Here is a 26,794-nt window from a genome sequence, read left to right as displayed (position 1 = left end):
ACAGACGTTTCCCCAGTTGGGTCTTAATAGGAGTGCAGCTCCAGTCAGTGTCCTGAGTGTACCCTGTCACAAACCTGAAAGCCAACGACCCCACTGAGCTGTATCCAGATTCCTGATTCATGAGAACTACAACTTGGTAAGTATACATTGTTTTAAGCTGTTTTATTTTTTAATGTAGACTAATATAGGTACTTTAATAGAGAACATGGCCCTATCCCTGGATCTGACCTTGATCTCACCACAGGCCTTAAGAAACGGCATTACTATTAGACTTCCAAATGCACTGAATTCCATATATTAATAAAATCAATCCTCAGAGCCAATCAGCAAAATGATTTTTGAAGAAGAACAATTTTTGTGCACTTCAGTGATTAAGTTTCCCCTATTTCATTTCTATTCTCTGTGGGGCCTGGAATGATGCATCTATGTCTTTTGCTGGTGATTCATTTCTACCCTATGACACCCACATTGGTCCTTAAAACACAAAAACACCCCTGATATTTTAAGCATTGGCAAATAACCATTAGAAAAGCTGAATTAGCCAAGTTGACATTGCTTAGGACTAAAACCATATGAAAATTTTCTCCCCATTAGAACTGAGGTATAGTCCTTGCCTCTTGTTAAAGGTGCCATAACCCTCTGTGCCCTCTTGAGGGCCTCAGCTATGCCTGGGTCAGTTACTACACTGGAAGGATGGAGTCCACTGAATCCTGACAAGGCAGGAGGTCCAAGTGGCTGAGTTTACTTTCTCCAGGCATGAATTCAATTCTTTGTTAAAATAAAGGCAAAAAACAATTTTTACCTAGCTAAAATTTCTAAATCATATGGAAGACTGTAGATTCCTATTTGTGATTTGCTAGCTTACCAGTCTTTTAACTGGACAAATCCTTCTGTTTGTATTCTCACTTCATTGCATAGGTTATACCCCCATTTCACTGATGAGGAATCAAGCAGAGAAAAATAACTCCAGGTCTACACAGCCAGCACACAACATGGTTCCTTGATATCTATCATCTCTCTTTGTGGCCACAAGGCCACTTCTCTTAATGGCTTCTCGAGCCCTTCTGCAAAGATGGCTTTCTTGTCTCTGAGTAGGTATTCTAGTCACTTACCTTTCTCATTAGTATTCCATCAAATCTTTGCTATATTCACTTTTGCATACCAGGAGAATATGTTTTATAACGAATCAGAAAGGCTTGATGACTTACAGTCTCTTGGCAATGCATTCTGGCAGCAAAGTTGCCTGAGGACTTATCAGTTTAATGCATGTGTGTTTGTGAATTTCTCCGCTCCCACCCAGAGGGAGAACAATATCCCCCTGAACATGACTATATCTAGATTGAGACTGAATTAATTTGTAGGCACTTATCCCCTTGCCTACAAAGGTAAGTTTTAAAAAAATAGACATAGAAAATCCTATTGTGTCAGCAAGGTGCTTATAGCACTGGCAGCCTTGGATTTTTAATATATCTCTAAAAGACTGTTTTCCTCATCAAGTGAATAAGCAGATGTCTTGAAGTTAGAGACTTAAAATTCTTTGTCCAACACAGCTGATGCAGACCAAAACACTATTGCAAGAACATAAAATGAAAGGCTTTAAATTCCTCATCATTTTAGTTACTGATTTAACCTTATGAAATGGGTGTCTATGTGTAAACAGTAACTTCTTATTTTGCTATGGAGAATTTTGTCTTTTCAGGAAAGAATACAGGGACCCAAACTTCCTTTCCCACTAAATCCCAGAATTAGGTATTTTCTTATCAAAGTTACTAGCCCAAAGGGACAAGTTGACCAGGTTTTGTGGCCCTCTCAATTTTGAAATATTTAAGACCATGAAAAACTGAATAAAAGAAGATCAAAAGACATTTCTGTGCTGCATTGAAAACTGTTTAAGGACAGGAAGCAAGTAGCACTTATCCCTTGAGCTTCCCTATGGACATTGACTATAATAGTAAAGGTATAATACCAAGAAAATTTACACTAACACCCCCATTTTACAGAAAAATGTAAGTTGCTGACCCCAACTTACAGTTAGTATGGAGCAGGCATTCCCTTAGAATTAGAGAAGAGGAGAAGCAGAGAGGGGAAGAAGGGAAATAACAGACGGACAAGTAGTTCTCATCTACTCTCCCAACACTTTAGTTATAACAAACTGAGGTGTATTTCATTTGGTCTGCCCTTTCCCTATTCTGTCCCCTAAAGCAGGTGATATTTGATGGTGAAATAATCTAAAAGGCAATAGTATAAAAAGGAGGAGCAATGGTCCAGAATAATCCAGGGGGGGAGGATATCTTTCTAGTGTTAGCACGATAGTAAATGCCCCTTAGACATTTTCTTTTTTCAAGCAGAACACTGTGGTATAGAGAACAAGAACAAGAGCCTGCAGGCAGGGTCCTCATTATTTATCCTATTAGCAACTAGCAATGTGATTCTGAGACTATACTTAAACTGTTGTTTCATCATCTGTAAAAGGGTAATTTTTAGATTGGGATTTCTGGGATGACTTTAAAAGATGGTATTGATGGCAGAGCTTGTCAAATGACTGTCACAATATTTTCGTGAAGTTTAAATCTGAGAAGTACTCAGGAAACTGCAGTCATCATCATGATCATATAACAGGATCAAGAGATCCTGGTGTGCAATAAAAAAAAAATGGGCAGAGAGTATATGAAACAAAAAAGTTTGGAATTCCATAGCTTATCATCATTAGCTTAGAATTTCTACTTGCAATTACATAGTCTTTGAGTCACTAGTCTGGTTTCTGAAATTAGCCTTCTACAATCCAGCCAAAAACACTCACATGCAAGCAAAGGAACAAGAGGTATCTTGAGAGAGATCTATTTCCCTTGGTTCACACAGGTTACAATCTAGGGGCAGAGCCCTTTGCAGAGGCAACGATATTGAAGACTCTGCTTCTGGCGAAGTTGAGTAACTGAAAAGACACCCAACATCACTGGTCATCAGGGACATGCAAAGTAAAATCATAGAGGAAGGGAAAGGGAGGAGAAAATAAAATAAGATGAAATCAGAGAGGGAGACAAACCATAAGAGACTCTTAACTCTAGGAAACAGAGGGTTGCTGGAGGAAGGTGGGTGAGGGGATGGGTCATCTGGGTGATGGGCATTAAGGAGGGCATATAATGTAATGAGCACCAGGTGTGATATGCAACTGATGAATAACTGAACTCTACATCTGAAACTAATGATACACTATGTTAATTGAGCTTAAATAAAATAATATTTACAAAGAGAGAGAGATACTCTTCCATACCCTCTAGGATAGCTAAAATTTAGAAAGACAAAAAGACAAAAAGCAGAACCAGACCCAGAACTACAGACAACTGACTGTTGCCCATGGGAAGGGGAATAGGAGATATAGCCTTCTGGTTATGGAATGAAAAGTGATGGGAATAAAAGGTAGAGTTTAGGAAACAGAGTCAACAATACAGCAATAGCATTTCACGGTGACAGAGGGTAGCTACACCTGTGGTGAGCACAGCATAATATAGAGAGACACTGAATGACCATGTTGTACACCCTAAACTAATATGACAATGTGCTATCCTCAAAAATTAAAATAAGAAAGTAAATAGTTGGTATCTCCAGGCATGGGAAATTTTTTTCTCTCCTTGTTTGGGCACATTGTTTGAATTTTTTAATAAAAATAGTAAAAATATTTTATTAAAAATACACTTTATCAGTAAGATTTTTTTCTTTCCTTGTTTGGGCATATTGTTTGATTTTTTAAATAAAAATAGTAAAAATATTAAAAATATGTTTTATCAGTAAGATTTTTTTAAAATGTAGAACTCGCACCTTGCTAATGGGAATGTAAAATGCTACAGCTACTGCATAGTTAACTATTCTTTTCTTGGCAACTAATAAGCAATCAGAGGAGAAACCTTTTAAGACCATGCAAATGTGCTGCTGCTTCTAAAAATTGTCTTCCCTGATTGAACATTCACTGATAATTCTTGCCTGGAACAATCTTCAGTATGATGACTGCAGGATTGGGAGTAACCAACACCTGTACTCTCTCTACATTTGCCACATGTCCCCTATCTTTGTATTTATTATCAGAATGAAAGCATACTATTTTTTTCAACAATAGATAATTCAATACTGTCAATTATTTTGCACTCAAACAGTCCCAGCTTTGTTCAATAGGAATCCCTTCATGTTGACTCCCATGTCCTTGGGATATGTCCTATTTAAAACAAACAAACACTTGATTATCTCTTGACTCTTCAAAACTTTCAGAAGTAAATCCAGTAGGAATATACTTCCTCTGTTTGTAAACTCCTTAATCTCCAAATCCTCCCCCTCATTCATGTCTGTCTGTATTTTAAATTTTAATTCCAGTATAGTTAACATTGTTATGTTTCAGGTATACAATACAGTGATTCAGCAATTCCCTACATTACTCAGTGTCCATCAAGTGTACTCTTAATCTCCTTCACCTAGCTCACCAACCCCCCCCCCCCCACACACACCTTCCCTCTGATAAGCATCTGTTTGTTCTCTACAGCTAAGTCCTGTCTGGTTTTTGGTCTTTTCTCCTTTGTTCATTTATTTTGTTTCTTAAATTCCACATATGACTGAAATCATACGGTATTTGTCTTCCTCTCACTTATTTCACTTAGCATTATACTCTAGATCCATCCATGCTGAAAATGGCAAGATTCCACTTTTATGGCTGAATAATATTCCATTGTATATATACACCACAACTTTATCCATTCATCTATCAATGGACACTTAGGCTGCTTCTATAATTTAGTTATTGTAAATGATGCTGCAATAAACATAGGGGCGAATGTATGCGTTCAAATTAGTATTTTCATATTCTTAGGGTAAATACCCAGTAATGTAATTACTGGTTCATAGGGTAATTCTAACTTTTTGAGGAACCTCTATACTGTTTTCCACAATGGCTATCCTAATTTGCATTCCTACCAACTGTGCACAAGTGTTCCTGTTTTTCCACATCCTCGCCAACACTTGTTTTGTGTTTTTAAATTTTGCTATTCTGACAGGTGTATGGTGATAGCTCATTGTGGGTTTGATATAGCATTTCCCTGATGAGTGATGTTGAGCATCTTCTCATGTGTCTGTTGGCCATCTCTATGTCTTCTTTGGAAAAATGTTTGTTCATGCCTTCTGCCCATTTCTTAATTGGATTATTTGGAGTTTTGGTGTTGAGTTGTGTAAATTCTTTCATGGCTGTCCTAGCCCCCCTACTAGGCAAACAAAATCCCATAGAGGGAAAATAATGTTCTAGCCATCCTCAGGACCTAGGGCATACTAAGTACCATATGTTCATACACACACACACACACACACACACACACACACACACACATTTCTCTCCCTTTTATGAAGTTACAACCGTACAAATAAAAAAGATAATTATTTCCCTGGTTCCCAGCACAGTGCTTTTCATATACCAAGTACTCAGTAAGCATCTGTGGGAAGAAGTGAAACTACTACTTAGAAAGAAGAGGGACACATCTGTTAACAGAAACATATCTGCAATGCTGGGCGATGAGGTATAGAATATGACATAAAAAAAAACTCAACATGTGGTTTTTCTAATCAGCTGTCCCTTTTGTTCTGTCTTTTGCATGTGGTAGTGACAGGGATTTTTGTGGCCAAAGCCCAAGTTTCCTGAGTGACTCAGCCTTGTTGCCCCACATGTTGCCAAGAGCTAATTGCCTTCATGCTGCTCTAATAGTAATGGCAACCACCATATCTTGAGGGCATTTTAAGTGCCAGATATGAGATGGATGGTGGCCTTCCTCAATCTGTTCCCTGCACAGTAAGAGGAGCCAAGGACTGCATATTTATGTGACCCCAATTTATTAGTGCCAAATCAAATTCTACCAGAAAGCCTTTTTTCTAATCATCTTCCATGGAGCCCATTGTCTTCCCTACTTAACAAGTTGAAGCTGATGTGGTAATATGGCAGGTGTCCGCTCCTAACCAGTTATCATCTCCACCTTTCTATGCTCTCTGTTGTACAATCAGGTAGAGAGCACCTGGAAAACACATATCCCTGATACCTTGGCCAGGAGGGAAGTTAGATTTAGACAATGAGAGATGCTTGTGTGAAATCTGGAAGGTGGAAGAGAAGGAATGCCACCACCCTGCTGTCAACACCTTCCCAACACACACTCACTCCATTCTCTAGAAGCGAGACTTTCATTGATTTTTTCTTAATTCTTCCTTTGCCAGGCAGCAAAATCAAATCCTAATGATTTCTGGATCAATTGATTTACTGATCAAGGCCAAGTTTTCTAAATCAAAACATTCTGGCTGGGACACAGTGACCTATAACAAAGTTATCTTTGATCCATGACATATTTTGAGCATAAACCTGTTCACAGTTTGAATTCTAAGCATTTGCATAAACTATATTTTCAAAGGAGAAAAAACATCATCACCTGGGGAATTTAACACAAATATTGCTGTCTGCTTAATTTTTTTTCTTCTAAGCTTAGAGAATCACCAAAATCACAAACACATGAACAACAGGTAGGTAAAGATGGAAAGTAAGGACATTTTAGATTTAAAGACTATCCTGATTAAGTGCACTGAAAACAAGGGAAAAACAATAGGATGGCTTTGGTTTGGGTTTTTTGGTTTGTTTGGTTTTTTTTAAGATGAAGGGAGAATAAATGCATTCAAACATATTCAATTCAGTTAGGAGTTCTACACTTTTGACGTAGGGCTCAATTGAATATCCTAGTATTGTAAAAAATAGATTTTTTAAAAACATTCTTTGAACTCAATACACCTAACATCTCACTTGTACAATGAAAGCCTGTAGTTAATGTAACTAACCATCCAGGTTTGACCAGATTGGAGGGGTTCCAAAGACACAAGGTTTGGGATTAAAACCAGGTTAAGTCCTAGGCAAACCTGGACACGTTGGCTACCCTACCTGCACTCATGAAACAAAGACCTCATAATGCCTTCTGAAAACCCATAAGGTTTTACTTTAATAAAATGGCTAGAGGAAAATCTTCTATTCACATAATCCTTTTTACTTCATACACATTAATTATTGCCACAGCTCTTAAGCTAGTAGGTTCTGAACCACAATTATGTATTAGGATCACTGTGAGAGAGGCTTCTAAAAGGCTGAAACTACCCACACCACCCCACGCCCCACGCACACACAAATTAAATCAGGCTTACTTTGTGAAACTCCCTGCTATGATATGCTCCTAAGTCAGTAAAACTGCTAACTTTAGTTTAAGTCTCAAGAGTTCCATTTTACAGCAGAACGTGGAGTTTGAGTGACTAATGTCATAGCATTATTTTGTATCAGAGACAGAACAAAGTCCCTAATCTTCCTGAGGGACGAAGGAGCTATAATGACACCTGAAAGTGTTCTGATTCAGATAAGAATCAAAATCTCTCCCCTGCCAGACCACAGTTAGTCTTAGGGGTAATTAAGAGGTTAAAGAAGGAAAACTATTGGAGTAATCATACAGTTAAGCCTCATTGCTTTAGCAGACTTTCCCCTTTAGAGATTTTACTAGACCCACCACTGTGCACTTGACGGGAAAGGACGGTATGTCTACCTCCATTCTTGCTACTTAAGAGCATTCTTCAGGGATGACAAAGAGTTACATTTTGGCTAATGAGGTTTGGGTGTTACTGCATGAGGGTCATGAGTTCAAAGCTGACTCACACAAAACCATGGTTTTTAGAAGGAGGAGCAGGCAGCAGAAAAAGGACAAGAGCTCAGAGAAAAAGCAAGGATAACTAATAGTCATTAGAGAAGATCAAATTGAGAGACTGGAATCTGAGTCCGCTTCCCTATTTTCCTACAAAAATCTTTGGTAAAATCTTTCCTTTTTCATGAATTGTGGAGTTAAATCAGGTTTAGAAGATGCAACTATGTGCACGGGAGAATTGTCCCATCTGGGTTATATTAGGAATACTTACACATCCTTATATTCATATATTAAATATTCATCAAGTATCTACTATGTAGTAGACACTATGCTAGTCTCTGAGGATAAAAAGATAGAGAAGTCATGCTCTCTGCCCTGAGGAAGGTTATAAACAATCCAGAGTGTGCTGTTTTACCTTTTTAGTAGGAATTTAGTGTCTGATTTTTCCATCTGAAGTGAAAGACTCTTAGAGACTGTGCCATCATGTCCAATAAACAAAATACACATCAGAATAAATAATCCTCAGAGGTACTGTTTCATTATCTTACTTCTACATGCTTACTGTGAAGCAGTAGAAAGAATCAGGACCTCAGCCAATCTATCCACTGAGGTAAACATTGGCCCATTGGACCTGGAACTGGTAGCCTGAGAGCCAGCGAGTTATACTCAGATGGTGAGCAAATTTCAAACAGAGCTCCCTGACAGGAGAGCCATGGAGAGCTGTGTAGGCTGTGCATTATGGAAATGCTAAAATTCAACCAGTGCTCTGTTTGGGAAGTTTGGTACTCCAGAAGACAACTGCATCCACCAAGAAAAGCCTGTTAGGTTTTTCACTGGTTTTGTTTTTTGTTTGTTTTCAATTAATCTGATTCACACCAAGACTTAGTTTGTCCTCGATGGTTCCTGGAGTCTGAGTGGATATGCTGTAGCAAAGATATCTAAACAACTCCCCTGTAAAGATGGAACAGTAGAGAACAGACACTTAGAAACACATTTGGACTCTAGAAATCATCTCCCAGAGCTTAAATTAAAGGTTTCTTTTTTTTTTTCTTTTCCAAAGATTTTATTTATTTATTTGACAGAGAGAGAGACCACAAGTAGGCAGAGAGTCAGGCAGGGGGTAGAGCAGAAACTCTACAAAGATGTGCTGTGGAAAACCTTCAGAAACCTGGTCATAGTAAGGGAAACAAGGTGGGAAAGGTTCTGACCTAGGTTTCCAAAGACATGAAAGAAATCACCATGAAGAAAAACCCTACAAATGTAAGAAATGTGGGAAAGCCTTCCATTTTCTTGAATCTTTCCAAATACATGAAAGGATTCATACTGGAGGGGGGGGGGAACCCCTCCTAATGTAAAGAATGTGGGAAAGCCTTTATGTGACACACAAGCTTTCAAAAACACATGACAATGAATATGGGAGATGTACCTTATATACATAAAGAATGTAGGAAAGCCTTAAGTTGTTCCACTTCACTGAGAACACATGAAAATGGAGAAACCTTATGGAAAAGCTCTGATAACACTGAAAAAGTCTTTAAATACCATCAAACTTTTTGAGCACATGGAAGGTCTCACAGAAAAACCCTGTGAATGCACAGTGTGGTCAAGTTTTCATTGCTCACCTACATTCCCAAATACATGAGAGAAATCACAATGGAGAGAAAATTATAAATATAAAAAGTATAATAACATATTCAGTTCTTCCAGTTCTATTGAAGATGTGAAAATCTTTACACTGGAAAGAAACCATGAATGGAAACAACATGGCAAAGCCTACAAGGATACAGTTCATTATAATCACATGAAAGAACTCATACTAGAGAGAAACCCTCTGAATATAAGGAATGTGGAAAAGCCTTCAGATGTTATCAGAGTTGTAGAAGGCATGAAAGAAATCATACTGAAGAGAAACTCTATGAATGTAAAAAATGTGGTAAAGCCTTCAAATATTACAGTTCCATATAAATACACCAAAGGACTCACACAGAAGAGAAACCCTGTGAATGTGAAAAATGTAGTAAAGCTTTCAGTTCTTCCCATTTTCTTTGAAAACATGAAAGAACTCACTGGAGAGAGATTCTATGAATGTGAAGAATGTGGGAAAGCCTTCACATTTCATGCAAACTTTAGAGGACCTGTGAGAGTGCACACTGGAGACACACCAGAAAATGTGCAGAATGTGGGAGCTTTCTGTCACCCTAGGTCCTGCTGAAGGCATGAAAAGACTCAATGGATAAAAACCTCTAAAGTAAATGGTGTAGAAAAGACTTCAGTTGGCCCACATCCTTAAATGTGAAAATTCTTCCTGAAAAGAAATACAAAGTAACATGAAAAAGCTTGATGGGAATTAATCCATGTATAGTGTTCCAGGAAACTTTCAACACGGAAGAATTGTTATTAAAGTTGTGTATATGTATATATATATATATATATATATATATATATATATATATATATATTCTGCTTACTGAGCCTCTTTCTAAACGCACATCATCTCAATGTGAATTTTTACTAATCACTCTTAGAAATGAATATTGAGGTGAGAGAATTCTGAGCTATCTTTCAACAAAACTACCTAAGATTACAGGTAGTGTTTTTTCCTATGTCAGTTAATAATATTTTCTCTTTCCATTATGAAGTCTGTTGGATCCATGGATGAACTGAAGTATATTTCTAATATGTAATTAGGTTTAAATTTTTGTCATGTTTTGTGTTAAAGGGCCATTGAAATACTACAGTTTAGTATGTGTTGGTATTTTCTACTGGTCTTGTGCAGCACTTTCTGGATATCCTTAATCCACTATATGTATTATACTTATATTCCTGAAAAAGCTATTTATTTGTTTATTTATTTACTTTAGGGGGTAGAAAATGAAAGGCTTCTGTATTTTTTTAAGATTTTATTTGTTTGGGAGAGCATGGGGGGAGGGGAAGAGAGAGACAGAGGGAGAAGTGGACTCCATACTGAGCAGGGAGCCCAATGTGATGCTCTACCCCAGGACCCGATATTATGACCTGAGCCAAAGGTGGACATTTAATCCACTGAACCGCCCAGGTACCCCTAATTTTCCATAATAATAGTTGAAATAATTTTGTTTATGGTAAGTTGAAAAACAGTTTTTAATTAAGGTAATTTAGGAGAAACTAAGAGGAAGAAAAATTCTTTTCTCAGACTCAAAAAGTATCACAAATGCAGAGTTTTGAGAAGATTAAGTGTATCTAAAATAGCACAACAATAACTGTTCAGACTATGAAAACAAGAGCAAATTTATGATTATAGCCTTTGGGAACCTCTCCAAAGATACAAGCCTATAATTTTTAATGATAAACATGCAAACTTCAGCAGGTGCCTAGAAATGGAAACCCAAACTAAAGACTAAAGATGCAAAGACCATCCCCCCGACCCCCGCTGCCCCAGGGAGGAGGATGTAGGGCAGTGCTCAGGCAGAAGACCCATGTACGCAGAGTCCCTGCAATGGAAAGAGGGCTAGGATTCTTGAGAAACAGGTTGGAATGGAGTGGTCCAGGAAGGGATTAATACAAAATACTATCAGAGTCATCACGTAGGGCTTGGTGGAACAGGGTAAGGATTTTCTTTTTCCAATTCTAAGTGTTAATTGGAAACATTTAGTGACTTTAACCAGGAGCATTTTGTAACCAGATTTGTGTTTTTTAAAAATCACTCTAGTTGCTGTGCAGAAAGTGAGTTGTTGGAAAGAAATAATTCTGTTGGACAGCAAATTTGACTGAAAGTCAGTAGAAACAATGGGTTTAACATGTGTTCCCATCATTTACTAGAGAATTCTTACATCAGGTCTCAGATCCAAATGGGAAAGTAACTGACAAAAACATAAACCCATGGGTAGCTCATTTCTATATAAATGTTTGTATTCAAAAACTATTGAATAAGTAAAGAAATTGTAATTCCTTTTCATTCCAAGGGGGCCAAAAGTCTCCATTTCCTCTCTATGTTGACTACCCGATGAGAATTGGAAGAGGGTGGACTGTTGCCATATTCTTTCCTTTGAATTCCAGAATCAGAATAAATGGGGATTTACAATAGTCACATGTCCCATTATTACATTATTTTGTGTGCACTCCAGGGGAACAATGAGTAGTAACATTGAATACAACTAAATGGCTTATTCATTATAATCCCCAGAGATTCAGAATGCATGTGTCAGGATCAATGCTTTCCATCTCCATGAACTACAGTTTTCCAGCATATCATGACTGTTTTAGAACTGAGTCTAATGAACATTATAGGAACCATTACACATACCTACAACCATCCAGATCCTGGGTTCTAAAGTCAAATATAAACTATAATATTTTACTCATTAAGTTTTGATCCTCTCTTAAAACCTTGTAATTTCATCTTCTGAGTCCTGATTTTAATGAGATCCAATAATCCTCGCTTTTGAATTTGCATTCATCTTTGTTCTTAAAGAATCAAGAGTTCTTTTATGTTATATTGGGTTTAATTGTGATGAATACACTTCATGCTAACGATTACCTAAGTAACATCAGAATGTCGGAACATCAAACTCAGCAAATACATTCTCTCTCCCAGACTTGAATAACTGTTCAAATACCATCACAAGTTTGAAAGTATCTCTCCTTAGTGGGCAACTCATATGTGCTATATTTTATTAGTGGAAGGTGGAAGTTTTGATTTGACAGAGGGCAGCATAAGTAAATTTACACATGTGACCATGCCAAAGAGAAAAATCAACTTCTACATGCTTGTAAAAGCCTTGGCAATTGATTCCAATGAGGAATTAGGGAGAACTCACAAAATAGTGTTTCTTCTACAAAATTCCAAATCTTGTCAAGAGTTTTCAGAAATCACTGACAGACCACTAAAAGTTCATTAGTACTCAAACAGGTCTTTGACCTCTTTCCAATAATTCCCATGTGTGAAACATGAAAACTGACAAAAAGATTAGAAAATTTCAAAAATATCAGAACTCCATCAGACTGACCTCTTGATTTCCTCTTCTATTTTTTTAAACTAATATAGTAGGATTATGTGTCTCTTCAAGGACAACTTCACCTTCTCTCTGTTGGTCATATTGATACATTCTATCACAAAAATGTTTAGTCAATGTAACAATATATCCTCTGGGTATATAAAGTCATTTACATGTTTAGATTCATTCCCCTAGTTAACTTTAGGTTGCAATTTGTTAATTGCATCCTAAACCCTGGATAAACCCTGGATTTATCATTTATTTCCTTTTTTTAATTGCTTATATCATAAATGATAGGTTAGGGCAGAGAGAGAAGAAAAAAGGGAAAATGAAAAGAGAACAAAGTAAAAGAAATTATGAAGATATATAGACAACCAGGGGGAAAAAAGCATTTGAGCCATGTGGCCATCTGGAACTAACCATAAATCTTTTATTAAAAATTGCTTTGATACCAGTCATAGCTAAGAATAAAGGTTTTAATAAGAAAAACTCAGCAGTCAAAATTTGAAGAAGTCAATGAAATTATCACTGATACCAAAGTACACTCTTGCCAAGTTACTAGGTTTAACACCAACATTCTATATATTCTAACTGACCTTGCTGCTTTGGAGACAAAAGTGAAAAACCAACTTACTAATAATGTGTTAGCAATAATCAGGTCAAAATAAGAAGACTTCACATTAGCATTTCTACAAAATAGACCAATATTAGAGAGAGGAATAAGATCAATGCAAATTATTTCCAATTTAGGTGCACCTTGAAAAGACTTGTCACCAGAGGCAATTTTACTGTCTAACATCGATAGTTTTTGTTGGCAAATGGTATTTCCTTCCCAAACAACCTATACTATACATCAGATCTCTCACTTAGATCAAATCAATTGTTAGGGCTAATGTTCTATTTTGATTTTTTGTAACAAAGTTACTTAACAAAACATTTGAGACCCTTACCTGATGCATAATTATGAACATGGGAACACAGAAATTTATACTGGAATGAGAAAGGCATGAATTTTTGTAAAAATTTTGGAATGACCATAGTTCCATTAAATTTAGGCTACATCTTGCCAAGCTTTGTATTCAAGATAAACATGGCTGAGATTAGAACAGTCTGACATAGAGGGCCCTTGCTGAGAGCCAGGGTCCTAGAGTTCAGTCCATGGTTCCTATGATGACTTGGTATGTGGCCAGGGCAAATTTCTTCATGGAAGCTTTGACACCACCCATAAGACAGAGGTCTAAGGGGAATGAATGGGCTTATTCATGTGAGTCATAATCTCATCAATCAAGGGCTGGTTCATTTTCTATCAGGTGTGACATGATAATTTTTAGTGAATTCTATTGTATCAAAATAAACTTTTTCCCTATTTATATAAAGTTTATTCATTTTATTGCAATATATTTGCTCTTACTACAAAAATAACCACCCCTCTGAGAGTGGAATGGCTTAGTTAAAATCAATCACAGGATAATTTATTTTGATTTTGACCCTGTCAGACTTCAGTGATTAACATTTCATCGTTTGTGCCATTGGACAGTTTCTCTATATTCAAAGACAAGACCTGGAAATTGGACTTGTCAGCATTCCTTTTAAGCTTTTGGCATAGCTGTAATTTTATGCATGTGTTGGGCAAAAGAAGAAAGTTCTAACTCAAGGTAATATTAGAGCCCTTTGAAATAAGGACTCCTCTAACCTGTGTTCAGACTTTCTTCATATGTGGAAGAAACTGAGAAAACTCCCAGAACTTCAAAGTTTCCACATCAACCTTGTCTTTCACAGGACTATAGAAAAGATGATGAAGGCACTTGCCCATTTTCCTCTGTTGGTAAGATCCTAACCAGAGACCTACTAAACCCCCATTATGGAGGTAATCATATTAAAGCATGGCAGTGTGGGATGCTTTGTAGTCTTTTTTATTCATTTAGTCAACAAATACTTTTGAGCTCCTATTAGGTGTTAAGTGCTGAGTAGGACCTGGAGACACAATAATGGACAATACAGAGAAGTTCCCATTCTTAAGATTATGTAGTCTCACCGGATAGGGAGATAAATAGGCAACTCCAATACTGCATGATGAAGGCTATGACAATGTTCAAGAGTAACCAGCAGGAATTCTAACCCAGTCTAGAAGTGACAGTTGAAACATCCAAAGTCAATCTTCATTATCTTCATTATCAGGACTCCATATTTATGAAACTGCCTGTTGCTAAAATTTATAACCCCAAAATCAATACTTAAGGTGCTTTTCTGGGCATTCACAGACTGAATGGCTCAGAGCTTGAGATTTTTTGAGTGTCCACACTCACACATTCCTAGCTGAACGGAAACAAGATGGCGCTCTGCCTTCCAGCTGAACTGAAACAAGAAGATGAAGGCTATCTGCAGACGGCTGTGCACAGGACAATGCAAGACACTCTGAAACCAGCCTGTTAGACAAGGTTTGGACCCCAACTCTGGCACCTGTTAGTGGGGGATCTGGGGCAAGACACTAAACACTTCCAAACTTCATTTTCTCTTATTTAGTAGTGTAGAGTCAATAACATCTTACCTAACGACTAAGGTGTCTCTAAAAGGTTAAGGAAAATTGTAAAAGTGCTTTGTAAATGGTAAAAGATCACAGAAAAAGATTAGTTATCAATACTGGCTGCCTTTCCCATCTTATAAACCATAAAATAGAAGACAAAGATTTGGGGATAACAGCTTCCAAAAAGAGGAGACAGATGATTACTGCAGATGTAACATTTCCATTAGATCAACCTGTTCAGGAGGCCTGCTATCTTAGTTTTATAGAGAGATGTCGGCCCAAAACGAGATACACCCATATGTTAAAACTGTGTGTGCATAAAACATCTAAGCGGTTATGTGAAGGAAAATTAACTGTTGGTTTTTCTGAGATTTTTATGATGTTTGTGCATTTTTACAAGAAAATGAAACCTTTGTTACTTCTGGCTGTCAAAATAGATGTATTTGAGGATACCGAGGGCCTTCCAGAATTAACAGGATAGATGCCTGCAGGAAGCATCTGCTTAAATATGGGCAGAAACTAAGGAGGAAGAAGTAACAAAAGCTTCAGCACCAGTTCTGCTGGAGAATGCTAGAAGCTGTTTGCTGCCAACCATGACCACTATATGCCCTAATGTTCACTGTGTCTGTGTTGATCTCCCCAGTTTCAAAACCCAGGTGACTGGGTCCAACAGGCAAGCCAAGATGACATACCCTCTCCTTGGCTGCCATAGGAATGCTAAGAAAGTGGATCCCCTCTTGGGCATTTTTAGGGATACCTGGCACTGTCTTCCAACAACACATTTCAAAATGGCAAATTTCCCACAAAGTAGGAAGGCAAATTGGATTTGTATGCCTCAAAATAACAAATTTCCAACATATTCCTAAAATATGTGGAAAGAAAATACTAAGTTACTGATGAAAGCAGTCCCCTAGAAGGATGACAGGTCAACTATGAAACTATCTCAGTGTCTTCAAGGTCTTATGTCTTAGGAAACCAAAGCCTCTTTGATCCAAAGAGACATAGACAGGAAGACGCACATCCTTATTTATTACCTACTGTCTATAAGAGGACACACCCTAAGGCATCCTTGAAGAGCAGTCCCCAATTCATAGAAAAAAAATCCTTAATGCCAAAAATGCTTTATTGACACAATATCACTGACTTACAGTCCCTCTGTCATTACTAAAAACTACTTTTTCTTCATCCTCTTCTTCCATCTCTTCCATACCTCCTCCCACATGTCCATTCCCATCCCCAGTAAGAAAATTTACATTTTGAACTAGAATTTCTTGAGTGCATTATTTAATCAAAAATTAGATTTGTTAATATGCTTGACATTTTTACAAACAATATCTCTAAAATTTACATCAGCCCTCCCTATTTTTTATGGACAGAGTAAAGAAGTTAAGTAACTTGCTCCAAATCACATAGGAAGCGTATATGAGAGAGGAATTTCAAATCCAAATGTGTAGAATTTCAAAGGTATTTATTGTCAAATTACAATGCCTTCTCATTTTTGTTCTTTACTTTCTGAGGAGATCTGAGAAAGTTCATGAAATTTTTAGGTTCTGTTTTAGATAAGCTAGATAGGACTTCCGTTGCCCAAAGTTTCATAGTCCTTAAACCATACTTAGAATTTGTTAACAAAGTTGAGGAAGTCTTCTCCTCCTCCCAAGAAATAAAATGTCTCCCCTACTTTCTCTTGAAGATCCTTTATTCTTTTATCTGTTCCCCAAAACAAGTGCTCCCCTCAATACTATTAGAGGCCAGATTAGTCTTGACACCTTTCTCCCTTTCTCACTGCATTGAGGAAGCTTCTTATTTCCCACATGTCTCAGCAGGATAACATATGCAAAATGGAGGTAATTATCAAAATATTCAATAGCAGGGGTTTCCTGACTGAAAGAGCTATACAGTTATTGTATTATAGCCCTTTATCTCTGAACTCTGCCAGGGAAACAAAGACTGAGGCACAATGACTCCCTCCAGCAAACGGGTTTTTTTCTGGTTTCCCAACTATCAAAGAAGAAAACTTAAAGGATATAAACTGTCCTTGTTCAAAGGAAAAAAAAAATCATCAAAATGCACTTCCCAAAAACTATGGTTTGTAGTAGCTCTTAATAGTATGGCTTTGATTCTGGACAACACAACATGAGTCATTTAACTCTATTCTTCTTTTCTTCCCTTCCCTTGAATCTTGTCTCACATCTTCTCTCCTTACTAGACTTCCACCTTCATCTCATCCTGAAGTGTCTTGACGATGAAACCAATAGGAGCCAGAAAAGCCCATAGGCACATAAGTAGATCTCAGGGTCAGTGACTGATTTGGAAGATAGTACAGAGTTGTACAGAGCCGAATAGAGGAGGGAGGTTTTATGCCAGCAGTTGGCAGGGTGGGATGGGAAGGGGATGGCAGGATATTCAATGCCTAAATAGTATAGACCATTCATAAAATCCCTCTTGTTCTCCCAGAAGTTCCTATTAAGTATTATCTCCTCTTAATTGATGAAGAAAATGAGAAAGAAAGTGAGTGGTTTGACCTTGAACCATGCAAGTGATATAGCCTGCTCATTCAGTTATGTGTGAGTGGGGGCAGGCATAACTACAATAAATAGGTTTCCGGGGCCAGGGCCACACTTCAGCCCCAGCTGACTATCTCCCAACAGGAAGGAGGCTTCTCAATTTCCAAAAGATAATGGAAATTGTTGTCCGAATGTGAGATAATCTAGGTGTATTCTCTATGAGATGATACAGCTGACCAGTGTTGGACATTTACCCTTCAAAAACTGAGTTAGAGCAGATCCAAGCCTAGGACACTCCAGTCTTCTGGCTCTGGACTTGGTGTATTCTCCTTACACGACTCTCAGCCAAACACTAAACCACGTGTGTATGCATAGAGGCTGAGGGCAGGGCAGCCAGATGGTAGAGGGGCCTAACAAGACAGCTCTACCAAGAGGCAGAAAAGAGAACAAAAGAGGTACTTATTAAAGAAAACATTTTAAACATGACTGTCATCAGCAATAAGGTTAACTCCTCACATTTTCTCTCAACAAGTTTCCTTCAACTTGATTTACTTTGGAGAAAAAGTACACAAGACAAAACTCTTTCAGCTTCATGTCAGTTCAAAGTCCATAGCAAAAGGCATTTGGGGACAGAAATACAACTGAAAAGTCAGGTACCGGAGACCTTTTATTACGGATGTCAGGAGTTTCCATTTGCTCATTCAGTGCCCCATCACTGTGTATTTCTATAAGCCAGCCACTGGGCTTGATGTAGGCAGGACGAGACTGCTTATATTTAAGAGGCTCATGCCAATAGGAGACCACAGACTTCATTAGAATATAATAAAAACTAAATACTGTATGTGCTAGGTCCAAGACAGCCTTAAATTTTCCCTCAGCTTGACTGAACATTAGACTATAGGCCCCTGACCTCCCTTTTCTTAGAAGGTTTACTTTAAGAACTTTTTCATTATAAAGGTCTTGATCCCTTTGAGATGTTAATCTTCTCCTAGCCTCTTGCCAGATTTACAATGAAGGAATAGCTTTCTCAAGGACTTGGGAGCCATACCCCTGAAATGAATTCATCAAGATAGCATATCTCCCTGTTAAGTGAGGGGACAGAAGCCCAGCTTCAAGAAGCAGCAGTTAGCAAACAGAGAACATCGTCACATTGACCAGTTCCTCTCCCAGCACCCTCCCGTACATGCTCGGGGCTTAAAAATCTTCCCATCTTTTCCATGGGGATTTCAATCTCACTCCTCTATTGCAGTAGTCTTGAATAAAATCTTTCTTGCCCTTTTAACTTGTCCAACCCAATTTTTGGCAGCTACTGGCTTATGAACTTGATGGATAGAGAACTAAATCATTGGTAACTGGAAAAGATTCAAACATCATATTAGTGGCTACAAGGCAGGAACTTTTGAAAAATGAGCAGTGAACTGCACTAATCAGACTGAGTGGTACAAGAATATTCCAAGTGGCAGTTCTCCCCAGCACCGTTGCGGAGGCATGAGAGTGGCAGGTGTGGAAACTGCTTGAAATAAGCAGTGGGATATCAAAAAGCTGAAAACTATCATGGTGAGAGCTTCTGTGACTCTTACTTCTGCTCCAGTTCCCAGTTCTATATTGAAGTTCATTTTAGGTGTTATCTTTTTTTTTTAAAGATTTTATTTATTTATTTGACAGAGAGATCACAAGTAGGCAGAGAGGCACGCAGAGAGAGAGGGGGAAGGAGGCTCCCCACCGAGAAGAGAGCCTGATGCAGGGCTTGATTCCAGGACCCTGAGATCATGACTTGAGCTGAAGGCACAGGTTTAAACCACTGAGCCACCCAGGCATCCCCATTTTGGGAGTTATCTTAATTTTTTATAAAACTAAATCTGTAATGGGAAACTGTCTTAGCAAAAATCCATGGAATTGAGTAATTAATATTTATTGAGTGCTTACTATATGCCAAGCAAACAGATACAGGTGTCCTAGTAATAAAAAAGTGTTCAGAGTATGGGTTCTGTACCAGCCATGTGACTATATGACCCTGGGCAATTGACCTGCTCTCCTATGACTCATTTCCTCATCTGTAAAAGAGTGCGTGGTTTTCTTAGTTGTTATGAAGAATAAATGAATTAGAATAGGAGAAGCATTTGTAACAATGCCTGCACACATTAATTGCTTAGTAAATATTATGTATTATTAGACATTTATTAAACCAAGTTTAAGTCTTGTTTATGACTAACACATATTTCAAAGATCATTATTACTAATAATGGAGACTTAGGAGAAGGCACTACTCCTTGTTTTCTTCCTTAAAGTTCTAAATTTTTATGGTTTTTTAAAATTTAAATTCACTTGATTAACATAGAGTACATTATTATGTTAGAGTTTAGTGATTCATCAGTTGCATATAATACCCAGTGCTCATTAGAGAAGGCACTACTTTTTAAAAATTGCCTTTCATATACTTCCTTTCTGAATATTCACACATTAGAGAGAGGGAGTCCCCTGCTGAAAAATATTCCCAACTCTCTACTCTCTCACCAGACATGCCCAGTGCAAGCCCTGGGGCTCTGTGCACCCATTTCACCTACTTCTCAGGATTTCTACAACTTCTCTCAATTGGCATAGCCTTGTTACTTGGCTGCCAGAATTAATGAAGGAAAGCCTTCTTATTTAGACTTCTTTCCTCATTATCTATAAAATGGGCTAGGTCTTAATCTTTATTTACTCTTCCATTCTACAATGGAAAGAGGAGAAACAGAAGGGAATGGAGGGCGGGGAGCAGAGAATGAGCATGAACAAGCAAGGGCAATCCCCTGGTTAGCCTGTGAGCCAGTCTTCCATAATGCTTAGACACTTAGGCTCTGGAGCCAGGAAGTCAGGGTTAAAACCCAGGTCCATAAGTCACGTGACCCTCAGCAAATGACCTACTTCTCTATGTCCTAGTTTTCTGTCCTATAAATTTCAGAAAATAGAAGTATCCACCATCATGGGATTACTGAAAAAAAAAAAGTTATATAAAGCACTTGAAACAACCTGACACATGTCAGTTTTTATCATTAATCTAACAAGAGCTGTCTGCCAACATTCTTCCCTTTTCCATTCTATGTTTCTCAATTCCTTTCCGATGAATTCTTCATTTGAAATGATAGCTTGGGGCTCCTGGGTGGCTCAGTGAGTTAAAGCCTCTGCCTTCGGCTCAGGTCATGGTCCCGGGGTCCCGGGGTCCTGGGATGGAGTCCCGCATCAGGCTCTCTGCTCGGTGGGGAGCCTGCTTCCTCCTCTCTCTCTGCCTGCCTCTCTGCCTACCTCTCTGCCTACTTGTGATCTCTATCTGTCAAATAAATAAATAAAATATTTTTAAAAAAAAAGAAATGATAGCTTGTCTGAGTGCTGTGCACTGAACTGAAACATTTGATCCTCTTACAAACCTTCACACAGACTGGAGTGAGTGCTCCTTCATATTTATTGTTCTTCCCACTAAAACCCAAGTTCTTTATTACACCTGCAGTCCCACACCTGGTACAGACATTACAGACACAGTGGTCAGTGACTATTGACTGAACTATGCAAACTGCTTTGAACACAAATTGCTTTCTAAACTTACTAGGCAAATTTGATGTGCAACATGTTAGTGGTGTTAGCTAACACTGTGTTGATAATCACATTACAGTACATAAATGCAGCAAATGAGTAATATATATCCTAAATTTATACAAGGTTCTAGGTCAATTATATCTTGATTAAAAAATTTCATTTCAAAATACTTCCAAACATTTCAGATTTGTTTACAAAATTTAGACAATACCAAAAAATACATAAAGCAATGTTAATTCTGAGAAAAATCTCAACAGAAACTGTATGCCTGAATGTCACCAGCTTAGATATCTCTAGATATCTTGAAATTAGTAGAAGGGCCAGAAATGTATGTGATTAATTAGAATCCTTCAAATAGTCTTAGGGGGCAGAGCTGAACAAAAGATTCACAAATCTAGTGCTTCCTCCTAACTGTCCAATGAGTTGAGACTTTGGGTGGAATCAGAAAGATAATGAGCCCTGGAGAGGCTTCAAAGTGCAATAATGAATAGAGAATTGAAAAGATACGCCTATGAAGAGGACTTCAAAAGGATGGCAGGGAGTTAGCACAATGAACCGGCAACACTAGAGGAGTCAAAAACATCTGGATGAAAAGTAGAAACTATCATCAGACACCTGAAAATTATTAAAGATGAATTTATATTTAAGGAGACAGAAGTACATGTGTGTGTGCATGTGTGTATGTATAGTTTCAAGAAAATGGATATGAAGATCATAAAATCTGCTGGACATTAGATCATGCAAATTTCTTCAAGACTCCTGAAAACAGATACTGTTTTTCATCAACTGAGTACAATTCACCAACATCAGTACAAATAATTTTTCCAAGAAAAAAAATTCTTAAATTTTTCCAACTTCATGCACTGGTCAGCTTTTTGTTCATTTCCTTAAATAATGAGATTATAGAGACAGAGTCATCATGAGATGTAAAAATAAATTCTTATAATAAGATAAAATTACTTTATATGTTATCTATTCTAACTCTTAATTTTATAGGGAAAAAAGGTAACTTGGGAATCTATAAAGTTAAGCCACCTTTAGATCATGAGTTATTCATGGAAAACCTAAAACAGATTACTTAAGAGAGTTAGATTCTATCTTCTTAGACCACAACCCATGATTAGACTACAAAATCATCTTTTCTTTTTTTTTGTCTTCATACTTTCTGAGTTTCTAAGTCAAGCCATATGCTGTGCCAGGTACTGAGTATCATCTACAAACAGATAAAACTCTTCCCTCAGATTTCAGAGTCTAGTGAGAAGACACTACCAACCAAGCACTCCAAGAAAGAGTTGTGTAGGTGCCTAGCTCTGAAATAGAACACTGTTATGGATATCTACTTAAGAAGGATCTGGGAAAGGTGCTAAAATTTAAGTTCCGACCTAAAAAAAGAATGTATGCATATCAAGGTGTGGAGGAAAAAATTCTTGGCAGAGGGGGAAACTTTGAAAAAGTTTCAAAAACAAGATGCAACTGGGCCTCAACTTGTTAGAAAACTACAAAAAGTACATTTGGCTAGAATCTGCCCATGCAGAGCTTCATGGGCTAGGATAATGGGTAATCTATGATTTGTCAAGTGATTTGAAGCTTGAAAGTTACCTGGTCAAATTCACTTCTGTAGAAGAGCACTCTGGCACTGAACCAAAGGAAAGAGCCAAGGGCAGAAGTAGAGAAGCTTATTAAGACACAAACTCAAGTTTGGATTAAGAGGAGTCAGCTTGAACTAGGGTGGGTATAATGGAGATGAAGGAAATCGTACAGATTCAAGAATAGGTATGTATGTACAACCAAACCTTGATAGAATAAATAGTGGGATTAAGACAGAAGAATCACGAGGGACTTCTTGATTTCTGCATTCTGGATGCAACTGACTGCAACCCCAGTTGCATTCCCCAACTGAAGACTGAAGAATAAAAAGAAATCAACGGTTCAGATTCAGGGGTATTCTGCTTGAGGTGCTTGGTAATTTACTCAAGAAGCAGTGGCAAATTTACAACTGGAGATGTGAAATGGGCAACTCTGAAAAAAGGCCCAGGTTAAGACTGATTTTTAGAAATCTATGTTTTTAAGTCTTAAAATGGATGGGATCATCTCACAAGAGGGTGTACAGAGAAGAGAGGAGACCAGTTTTTGAGCTCTCATGAATGGCAACATTAACAATATCTTCCCCTTTTTTTCAGGTATATTAATTTCCATTGCCTCTATTACAAGTTATTTCTTTAACCCTACCTGTGGATATAACCAAATAAACCAAACATCTTTTTCATTTCAATTCTATTAATTCAGTTTCACAATAACTAGGATATTTGTATAAAGAAGATTACTTTTGCATTATATAATGTAACCAAGAAATGTTTATCTTAAATATTTTCATAGTATTTATTGAGAACTTACTTTTGCACCATGTACTATGCTGTTTTTTGTTAGTTTTTCCACAATCTTATCAGTAACATAATTGCTATTATCTTTAGTACACAGATAAAGAAATTGAAAGAGATTAAGAAACGCTACCTTTGCATAGTACGTGGTGCAAAAGTAAGTTCTCAATAAATGCTATGAAAATATTTAAGAATAAATGAAACAAGATGGGATTGGGAGGGAGACAAACCATAAATGACTCTTAATCTCACAAAACAAACTGGGGGCTGCTGGGGAGGAGGTGGGATTGGGAGAGGGGGAGGGGGCTATGGACATTGGGGAGGGTATGTGCTATCATGAGTGCTGTGAAGTGTGTAAACCTGGCGATTCACAGACCTGTACCCCTGGAGATAAAAATACATTATATGTTTATTAAAAAAAAAAAATTTGGAAGGGGAGGCGAACCATAAGAGACTATGGACTCTGAAAAACAACCTGAGGGTTTTGAAGGGTCAGGGGTGGGAGGCTGGGGGAACAGGTGGTGGGTAATAGGGAGGGCACGTTTTGCATGGAGCACTGGGTGTTGTGCAAAAACAATGAATACTGTTACGCTGAAAAAATAAATAAAATGGAAAAAAAAATTCGCAAAAGAAACGCTACCTTATGATTGCACAGCTAATATGAGAGCAACTGGAATTAAACAGATGAATGATAACTCTAGAATCCTATCTTAACATTGAGCTAAATCACCTCTTTTAAACTCTTGCTTTTCAAGGTATTTTTATATAATCCTAAAACTGCTTGGTGAAACAGGAAATACAGGATATAGAATTTAAAACTGTAAGGCTCACAAAAGGTAATTTTCCAAGTGCATAGTGTCAGAGCTGAAGAGAATATTTGCCACAGTGTTGCTATGTATCCATACACAACTGGGCCAAGTATGGACAAAAGGCACATCCAAAAAGGATGATGAATGACAACTGAGGTTTCATACTACTCCTTTACTACTAGAAAATTCAAAGGCTTATCCAACTGGTTTTGTAGTATAAACAAAGGTTTTCTCATAAACCTAAGGATTTACATATCTCCCTACTTTAAAAAGGACTGCTGTATTCCTGACTCACAAACAACTCCACTCCCCAATAATGGATGAAATGAAGGAATGAAGAAAGGGAAGGACAAAAGGAAGGAAAAAGAAAGGCTTGTATTTTGCTTGATTAGAAGATTCATACACATCCCTTACTTGTAATAACCAACTTCACTTTTATTACAACACACTGTTTCTCAATGAAACATGAAAAATGGACATTGTTCAATAAAAATCTCATCAAAAAAGGGTTATTTGGTCTGTTGAAGGCCAAATAACCTGCTGATGAATGAATTCTTCAGATATGCATTGTTTATTTAGGATTGTGCAGATGGGTGATCACTTTTGAAATTTCAGCCTCAAACATTATCTTATTCAGTTCCTTAAAAATTTTATTTACCTTGGGGCGCCTGGGTGGCTCAGTGGGTTAAAGCCTCTGCCTTCGGCTCAGGTCATGATCCCAGGGTCCTGGGATTGAGCCCCGCATCGGGCTCTCTGCCCCGCAGGGAGCCTACTTCCTCCTCTCTCTCTGCCTGCGTCTCTGCCTAGTTGTGATTTCCCTCTGTCAAATAAATAAAATATTAAAAAAAAAATTTTTTTATTTACCTTAATTTGTAAAAAAAAAAAAAAAATCTGTGGATGAAATTTTATAACATGCCTGGAAACCACTAGAAGCAACAACAGATTGGGAAATCCCTGGTGTAGTTAGCAGCCTGAGTCACTCTGTTTTTGCTGTTGTATAGCCATTGCCTTCAAGGTCAGTGATGGATGAGTGATGGAGTCAGCTTAATTCTTTATAAAATCCATGACTGAAGTGGCAGCCAAGGTCAAAGGACAAAGCTGGCTGGATCTCTACACCTAGTGTACTGTTCCTGCTACTTTCAAGGGCTCTGGGGAGGCCCTTTGATGGGGAGGGGAGGCGGAGTAGACAGACTTAATACGAATTCACTCCTTTCCTCTACTCAACACATATTGTTGCTCATTTCCACGACAAACTCCTATGTTCTGGTTGCCATATCAAACATGCCACCCAGGTTCACTGCCAGGATAGAAAAAGTGATTTTGCTTGGTTGAGGCAATATGAACCTATTCATAAAGCTCACCTAACAAATACAGTCTGATTCAACCACTCCATTTCTTCCCAGTCCCATTTACTGAGAAGTGTACTTTGGCTTAAATGTGTATTAACAAGGAAATCTATGTTTGTGGTGACCTGCTCTGAATGAGCCCCATTCTCCCAGAAAGTCTTCTATTATACCAAAGAGAAAAAAAAGCCTGATGGGTTGGGGAGAGTTATTCATAGAGAAAGATGTGCTGACAGCTCTGAATGAATGGCTTTCCTCCTCTAGGGCTCCAACTCCAGTAGGCCCCCAGGCGAGGGAACGTACTCACTCACCAGAATCCCAAAACGGCAGTCACATCCAACCAAATCCTGGAAGTGATTAGAAAAGAGACCTCTTTCCTGAAAAAGGAGCTTTCAACTTGCTTAATGCAGTACATTTTTTTTTTTTTTTTAAAGTAGGGGGGAGAAAAAGATGAAGTTTTCAGACCAGGTTTCAGTAGGTCTGATTTCTCTGTCCACAGTGGTTTCCTGCATTTTGTGTGTGATGAGCCTAACAGGGCTGCCATGTTGAAATAGTTATGAGCTACTCAAGAGCCTCTAATAAATTGAGATTCCATGTTATTGAGTTGTTGTTTACACGGCAACAAAGCAGACGGGTGGAGGTTGCAGACATCGTTAAGGATCATTTCCCTGGACGGGGACAAGTCCTGGGTTCAAGTTCCATTTATTGTCAATAAATCTGGGTGACACATGACAATGTACTAAGATTATCTAAATCTTATTTCAAGGGAGAAAACAGATGGCTTCTTGAATCTAAGCAGCTGGCTTTCATTTATTTTATCATTTTATGTTTTAAAGAACAAGTAAGACAAAAATAAACTTGAATGCTTTAGGGTGGTAAAACCTTTCTTATTCTCCTTAGGCCCCTGCCACTTCCTTTTGGATTTCACCCCACCCCACCCATACTTTAAAACAAATTCTTACCTATGTGTCAGGTACTAGCTAGGCACTGGGCATTCGGCCATTCCCC

The sequence above is a fragment of the Meles meles genome, chromosome 1, assembly GCF_922984935.1.
Source record: "Meles meles chromosome 1, mMelMel3.1 paternal haplotype, whole genome shotgun sequence".
Taxonomy (NCBI): Eukaryota; Metazoa; Chordata; class Mammalia; order Carnivora; family Mustelidae; genus Meles; species Meles meles.
This window is presented reverse-complemented; position numbering follows the sequence as displayed.